The 6,902-nt window shown below is 60.4% G+C and overlaps 1 pseudogene; it reads left to right on the top strand.

The window, feature by feature from the left end:
- Nucleotides 1-416, top strand: part of LOC144729001 (28S ribosomal RNA) — a 2,261-nt pseudogene extending 1,845 nt beyond the window's left edge.
- Nucleotides 417-6,902: the final 6,486 nt, after the last annotated feature.

Raw genomic sequence — 6,902 nt, forward strand, 5'->3', positions numbered from 1 at the left:
CAGCACTTGAACATGGGTCAGTCGGTCCTAAGGGATGGGCGCACGCCGTTCCGAAGGGACGGGCGATGGCCTCCGTTGCCCTCAGCCGATCGAAAGGGGATCGGGTCCAGATCCCCGAACCCTCAGAGCGGAGACGGACGCGACCCCTCGCGGGGGGCGCCCGGTGCGGTAACGCAAACGAGCCCGGAGATGCTGGCGGGGACCCCGGGGAGAGTTCTCTTTTCTTGGTGAAGGGCAGGGCGCCCTGGAATGGGTTCGCCCCAAGATAGGGGCCTGCACCCTGCAGAGCGCCGCGGCTCCTGCGGCATCCGGTGAGCCCTCGTCGGCCCTTGAAAATCCGGGGGAGAGAGCTCTAAATCTCGCTTTGTGCCGTACCCATATCCGCAGCAGGTCTCCAAGGTGAACAGCCTCTGGCATGTTGGAGTAATGTAGGTAAGGGAAGTCGGCAAGCCGGATCCGTAACTTCGGGACAAGGATTGGCTCTAAGGGCTGGGTCGGTCGGGCTGGGGCGCGAAGCGGGGTGTGGGCACGCGCTGCGGCTGGGCGAGGCTCCCGCCGTCGTCTCGGGCGGCTGGGGGACGAGTTTGGACGTATGCTGGGCCCTTCCTGCGGAGCGCCTCAGCTGCAGCGGTTCATTGGCTGCGGCCGTGCGGCCCCGGTGCCCTCCCCGGGGTGCCAGGACCCCGCGCGGTGTCGGGCTGGCGCATCGCCTCGGCCGGCGTCTAGTAGCCGGCTTAGAACTGGTGCGGACCAGGGGAATCCGACTGTTTAATTAAAACAAAGCATCGCGATGGCTCATGAATGGGTGTTGACACGATGTGATTTCTGCCCAGTGCTCTGAATGTCAAAGTGAAGAAGTTCAATGAAGCACGGGTAAACGGCGGGAGTAACTATTGCAAGACACGATACTATAGTGTAATTTCTAGCAACAGCCGCACAAAAACTAAACTGGCAAATTATCATAGAACCAACATTACCTAGCGACACCAACAAAGCAAAACCGGATGTAATTTTAGTAAACGATACTGATGTTCTGGTCATTGATGTATCAATACCCTGGGAATCTCGTTCATTAGCTCAAACATACCATTTCAAAGTTAAAAAATACGCTACCGACAAAAGGATGCAAACATATCTCGAAACAATATATCCAAACAAAGTAATAAGAACAGAAGCATTAATTATATCTGCCCGTGGGGGTTGGTGCGCTCTTAGCAACATAGTAACAAAAAAGGTGGGATTATCTAACGCATGTGTAATAAAGGACTCTTTCACTGTGTCTGTCTCCGTTGTCCTTTATTGTGTTCTTTACACTTGTCCCACACGGCCCTCGCTCAGAGCCTCCCCGCTTGGCAGCTCGACAGCTGCCGTCGCTCCCGTAGCCTTTCTTCACCCCGATGCAGCTCCGCTGCAGGTTCCCTTTGTGCAGTCCTCCGGCTGCTCTCACTGCAGTTCCACCGCTGCTCCCCGTTCCTCCGTGCTCGGTCACCGCTGGCCGACGGTGCCGAGTCTCACCGTGTGGCGATCTCGCCACTCTCCACTCTCCGCCCTGCGTGGCCTCTCTCTCTGTCTCTATTCCCAACTCTCCTCCCGTCTCTTCCAGTTCTCTCCCTTAAGACCTTACCCCTCTCTCTCACGTGACCTAACCCCTCCCCCCGTGACGTCATATCCGCGAGGCCGTTTACGCCCGCATTACACATGGGTAAAATTGGCAATGATCAAAGTGATGGAAGGTTCGGTAAGGATATGGCGTTCCTGGACAAAAGGATAATTAGAGGTAAAATCAATGGAAGGTTATGATGGAACCCTGCCTAGTCGCGGCCTACCCTTTAGGGTAGGCAGCAGATCCATCTTGTTGGGGCCGCTGGTCCCCGAAGTCCCTCCCTGCTCCGTGCCTATGGCAGGGGCTCCGCCGTGCGCCGACCCCTCGCTGCTCTGCGAGCAGCTGCTGCCGTCGCTGGGCTCATCGCCCGACGGCTCTCCTCCCTGGTTCGTCCCTCCGCGAGCTCGTGTGAGAGGCATAGCTCGCCGCCCGCTCTCGTTCACCTGCAAACGCTGCGTTGTCTCTCCACGAATCACGCGCTATTAAACGGGGGTCAGGGGTCGGAGGGCGAATGACGCTGCCCTCACACTGCGCGAGTCCCTGCGGCGATAGACGGAGCGGGGACCTGCGGACGCACCGACCCCTTCCCCCACACTACGAGCGCACACACCTGCACACACGCGACACCCACACGTGCGCCGCTCTACGCAATGCTCCCACGCGGCGAGCCGCTGTGTACACCGCACCACACGCATTCCCACCTCTCAGCGAGATCACACGGAGACCCGGTCAGCTATTAAGGATTTATTGCTTGCTACCTGGGACTGGTTGTGGAGTCAGTATGGGTCGACGAGGCTGGCCTATTCTACCACCCCTGTACCTATTCCCTTTTTATCGGCTATGATCCTACTTCCCCTCCTTACTCACTGGTAGGTGCCCACGGCGGTTCGTTGATCCCGTACTCACAGCGTACCTCGATGCGTCTCACGGACGATCGGGTCGCTGGACTCGAGAGCGTCTTGTCGCCTGGCACTGGAGTGAGAGAGCGATTTCCCCTTTGCGCCCCCTTTTTATCCTCTCTACATCAAAGGGATGCGGCTCCGAGCGGGATGGTGGCCCTCAGTTTTTCCTTAACAATGGGCTCGCGCCCGCTAGCACGTGCACGGCGGTTCCGGGCGCCTTTGATATGCTAATCGGATGTGCTGCGGCGCCGATTCCAATTAATCTCCTTCTCATGCATGGCGCCGTGCTCCTGCGCACCATGCAGCGGCGTCCATCACCACGGCCCGCTGCGGAAGTTAAGCGCAGAGCCTCCGCATGTCCCCACCACCTGCCCTATCCATTGCGCACCCTAAACTATGCCGCCCCGTCCCTCCTCTGCCTGTCTCGTCGACCCGTGGGGGTGTGTGTGGGGGGGATGCGTTTCAACCGCGGTGGCCGAATGCCCTTCGCCGCGACCATACCATCTTAAGGCCGGTCGCAGCGCCGCGGTGCAAAGTAGCGTCGGGGGGAGGTCGTCCAATTCCCTGCTCGCCGGAAACCGTGAAAGTCAATCCCCATAAGGGCTTCTCGGATAAAAACCGGTCGATCAGGTGATCTCCCCTTCCAGCTCTATGGGTGGGGGAAAATGCGTGCGGGTGTGTTCATGTGAGGTGAGGTGAGGGGGACTCGGGGTCGGCTCCGTCGCTTGGTGGTGGCGAGGTCGCAGATGGGGCGCCTGCCGAACGGCTTCGTGGCGGCGGCATCACATAGCCCCCCGAGGTGCCAGTCCCCGTCCCGGATTGATTGGAGCACCTTGCTTGGGCCGCGCCCACGAGGAAACGCTGCGGGGTCCGGGGGATCCGTCCGGACCTTGTGGCTGGTCTTGGGGCGGGTGGCTCCGTCCTCTGTAGCTCCTGCGGCGGCCTCCTCCTCCACTCCAGCGGCTCTCCCTGTCCCTCGGTACCTGCGGGCTGGGGCACAAACTCAGCAGCAGAAGGGTTTAGGAGCCGTCGTCCGCGCGGTCTCCTGACTGGATCGGGGCGTCTCAGGGGCCCGGCGGGGCCCATGTAGTGTGCGAGGCCCCCCAACACGAGGGGTGCGGGTACTCTGGGATTTCGGGGCCTTCGGGTGACGGGGTTCTCTCTCGCCGGGGCCGCTTTCCACGGTTTTAAGCGGCGGACGTTGACCACCGTCTCTCGACCCCTCTCCCCGCCATAAATTAGTACCGTCCAGGGGGAGATCTGCCGCACCACGGTCCAGGGTCCCAGCCAGTAAGTCGTCAGTTTCCCCACCTGCCTGGCCCCGACGCGAGGGGTGTGTAGCCATACCTTAGCGCCTGTCAAGAATAAGGGGGGTTCCATGCGGGGTCGGGTGCCCTGTTCCTGCCGCCGATGCACGGCTTCCCCTTGCGGGTATGCTCGGCCTCGGGCTTCTCGCAGGGTCTCCAACAGGTGTTCCACGGGGCGGCTTCCCTCCTCTGGCTGGGGGGAAGGAACGCCGAATAGCAGATCTGCGGGTAAACGAGACTCACGGCCGAACATCATTAAAAACGGGGTTTGTCCCGTCGACGTGTGTACGGTGGTGGCGTAGGCGAAAAGGGCGTAGGGGAGGTGTTCATCCCAATCCCGTTGATTTGCAGCCGCCATACGTTTGAGTTTCCCCGCTAGGGTCTGATTCATGCGCTCTACCATACCGTTCGCTTGGGGGTGGTACGCTGTGGTTCGGTCCTTCTGGATACCGAATTCTCGGCACAGTGCCTGGAACAGCTCGGCCTCGAACTCGCTACCCTGGTCGGTGAGGACTCGTTCTGGGATCCCGTGCTTAAGTACGTAATGTTCCACAAATGCCCGGGCCACCACCAAGGCCGTTTTATCAGGGATGGCCACTGCCACAGGGTAGCGGGTCAAATACTCTACTGCGACTAGGATATACCGGTTGCCTCGATGGGATCGCGGGAATGGCCCCTGTAGGTCGATCCCGACCAGCTGATTCGTGCGGCTGACGCGGAACGGCCTTAGGGGTACCTGGTATCGTGCCGGTTTCGGCCCGCACTGCTGACAGGCGCGGCAGCCCTGTACCCAGGCCGCCACGTCTTGTGCCAATTTGGGCCAGAGATACTGGCGACGCAGGGTCTCTCGAGTGCGTCGTTCCCCATCGTGGCCCCCGAGTGGGTGGTCATGCACCAGCCGTAGCAGCTGGGGTCGCACCTGGGCAGGAACACAGATGCACCCCGGCTGGCCGGCCTCGGTTAACTCCCGTACCACTCCGTTCTGCACACACAACCGGGCATACAAACCGCTCCAGGGTCCTGGTAGGGCGCTCTTTTCCTCCCGCAGTGCCGCCTCCACTGCCGCCAGATCGGGATCCCGCTGCTGGGTCTGTCTCAGCTGCTCGTCGTTCAGGCCCGGGAAGACCTGAACGACGAGCAGCTGAGACGTGGGTCCCACGCTTGCCGGGCGGTCGACGGGATCCTCGGTGCCACCTGTGAGAGTCTCTGTGGCGCACACTGCACTCTCTCTCGCTGGGGGGGGGGTCAGTGGCCGCGGCCCCTCGGGGGTCCGTTGCCTGCCGGCAGCGTCCCCCCGTGAAACACGGGCAGGCCTTGTCTCGGCGTACACCGTGGGCCGCCTCGACAAGTCATCCGCGTTTGCATGCGTCTGGCCAGCCGATACTCGATTTGCAAGTTGTACTCCTGCAACTGCGGCTCCTTGAATGTAAGAAGAAACTGCAGAGCATAATGGTCAGTGCGTACGCGACATTTCCTGCCGTACAAATACGGCCGGAACTGCTTACATGCGAAAATCACGGCGTGCAACTCTTGGCGGGTCACGCAATAGTTCAGTTCGGCCCCACTCAAGGTCCGGCTGGCGTACGAATTGACTCGTTCCGTCCCATCCTGTACCTGTGACAACACCGCGCCCGGCCCGCTGCTGCAGGCTTCGGTGTCCAAAATAAAATCGGTGGTAAAATCGGGGAAAGCGAGGGTGGGGGCGTGGGTGAGGTGGTCTTTGAGAGTGGTGAAGGCCGTCTGGCAGGCCTCCGTCCACTGATAGGGATGCTTATGGGAGGTGAGTTGGGTGAGGGGGCGTGCAATCTCGCTGAATCCCTTTACAAATCGACGATAATATGTGGCGAGCCCCAAAAATGATCTGATCTCCGTCAGATTCCTCGCACGTCCTCGGCGTAGTCTCGGAAGTCCTCACCGGGTTGGCGTCGGCGCGCCTCTAAGGCCGTCTTTGCCCGTATCACGTTGCGCGTGCCGAAACGCAGGTCTAATCTACGCATTATTTCTTCTAGTTGGGTTTGCGTGCTTTCGGGTAGTGACTCCACAAAGTCGGCTGCCCGCCCGTCTAGGTTCAACGTAAGTTGTCGTAACGCATGCGCGTCCGACCAGCCGTTAAGCTCTTTAGCCCCTATGATATTGCGGGAAAACACTTTCCATGTAGGGGTCCCCTGGCCGGTGAACACATGCCTTACCTTTGCGTGGAGTAGCGCGCCACCTTCCCGCAAAGATGTGAGGGTTCGTACGACTTCTGACACCAAGTTGTTGGGGCCGCTGGTCCCCGAAGTCCCTCCCTGCTCCGTGCCTATGGCAGCGGCTCCACCGTGCGCCGACCCCTCGCTGCTCTGCGAGCAGCTGCTGCCATCGCTGGGCTCATCGCCCGACGGCTCTCCTCCCTGGTTCGTCCCTCCGCGAGCTCGTGTGAGAGGCATAGCTCGCCGCCCGCTCTCGTTCACCTGCAAACGCTGCGTTGTCTCTCCACGAATCACGCGCTATTAAACGGGGGTCAGGGGTCGGAGGGCGAATGACGCTGCCCTCACACTGCACGAGTCCCTGCGGCAATAGATGGAGCGGGGACCTGCAGACGCACCGACCCCTTCCCCCACACTACGAGCGCACACACCTGCACACACGCGACACCCACTCGTGCGCCGCTCTACGCAACGCTCCCACGTGGCGAGCCGCTGTGTACACCGCACCACACGCGTTCCCACCTCTCAGTGAGATCACACGGAGACCCGGTCAGCTATTAAGGATTTATTGCTTGCTACCTGGGACTGGTTGTGGAGTCAGTATGGGTCGACGAGGCTGGCCTATTCTACCACCCCTGTACCTATTCCCTATTTATCGGTTATGATCCTACTTCCCCTCCTTACTCACTGGTAGGTGCCCACGGCGGTTCGTTGATCCCGTACTCAAAGCGTACCTCGATGCGTCTCACGGACGTTCGGGTCGAGAACGTCTTGTCGCCTGGCGCTGGAGTGAGAGAGCGATTTCCCCTTTGCGCCCCCTTTTTATCCTCTCTACATCAAAGGGATGCGGCTCCGAGCGGGATGGCGGCCCTCAGTTTTTCCTTAACAATGGGCTCGCGCCCGC

Source organism: Lampetra planeri, chromosome 30 (genome assembly GCF_965212315.1).
Source record: "Lampetra planeri chromosome 30, kcLamPlan1.2.h2, whole genome shotgun sequence".
NCBI classification, from domain to species: Eukaryota; Metazoa; Chordata; class Hyperoartia; order Petromyzontiformes; family Petromyzontidae; genus Lampetra; species Lampetra planeri.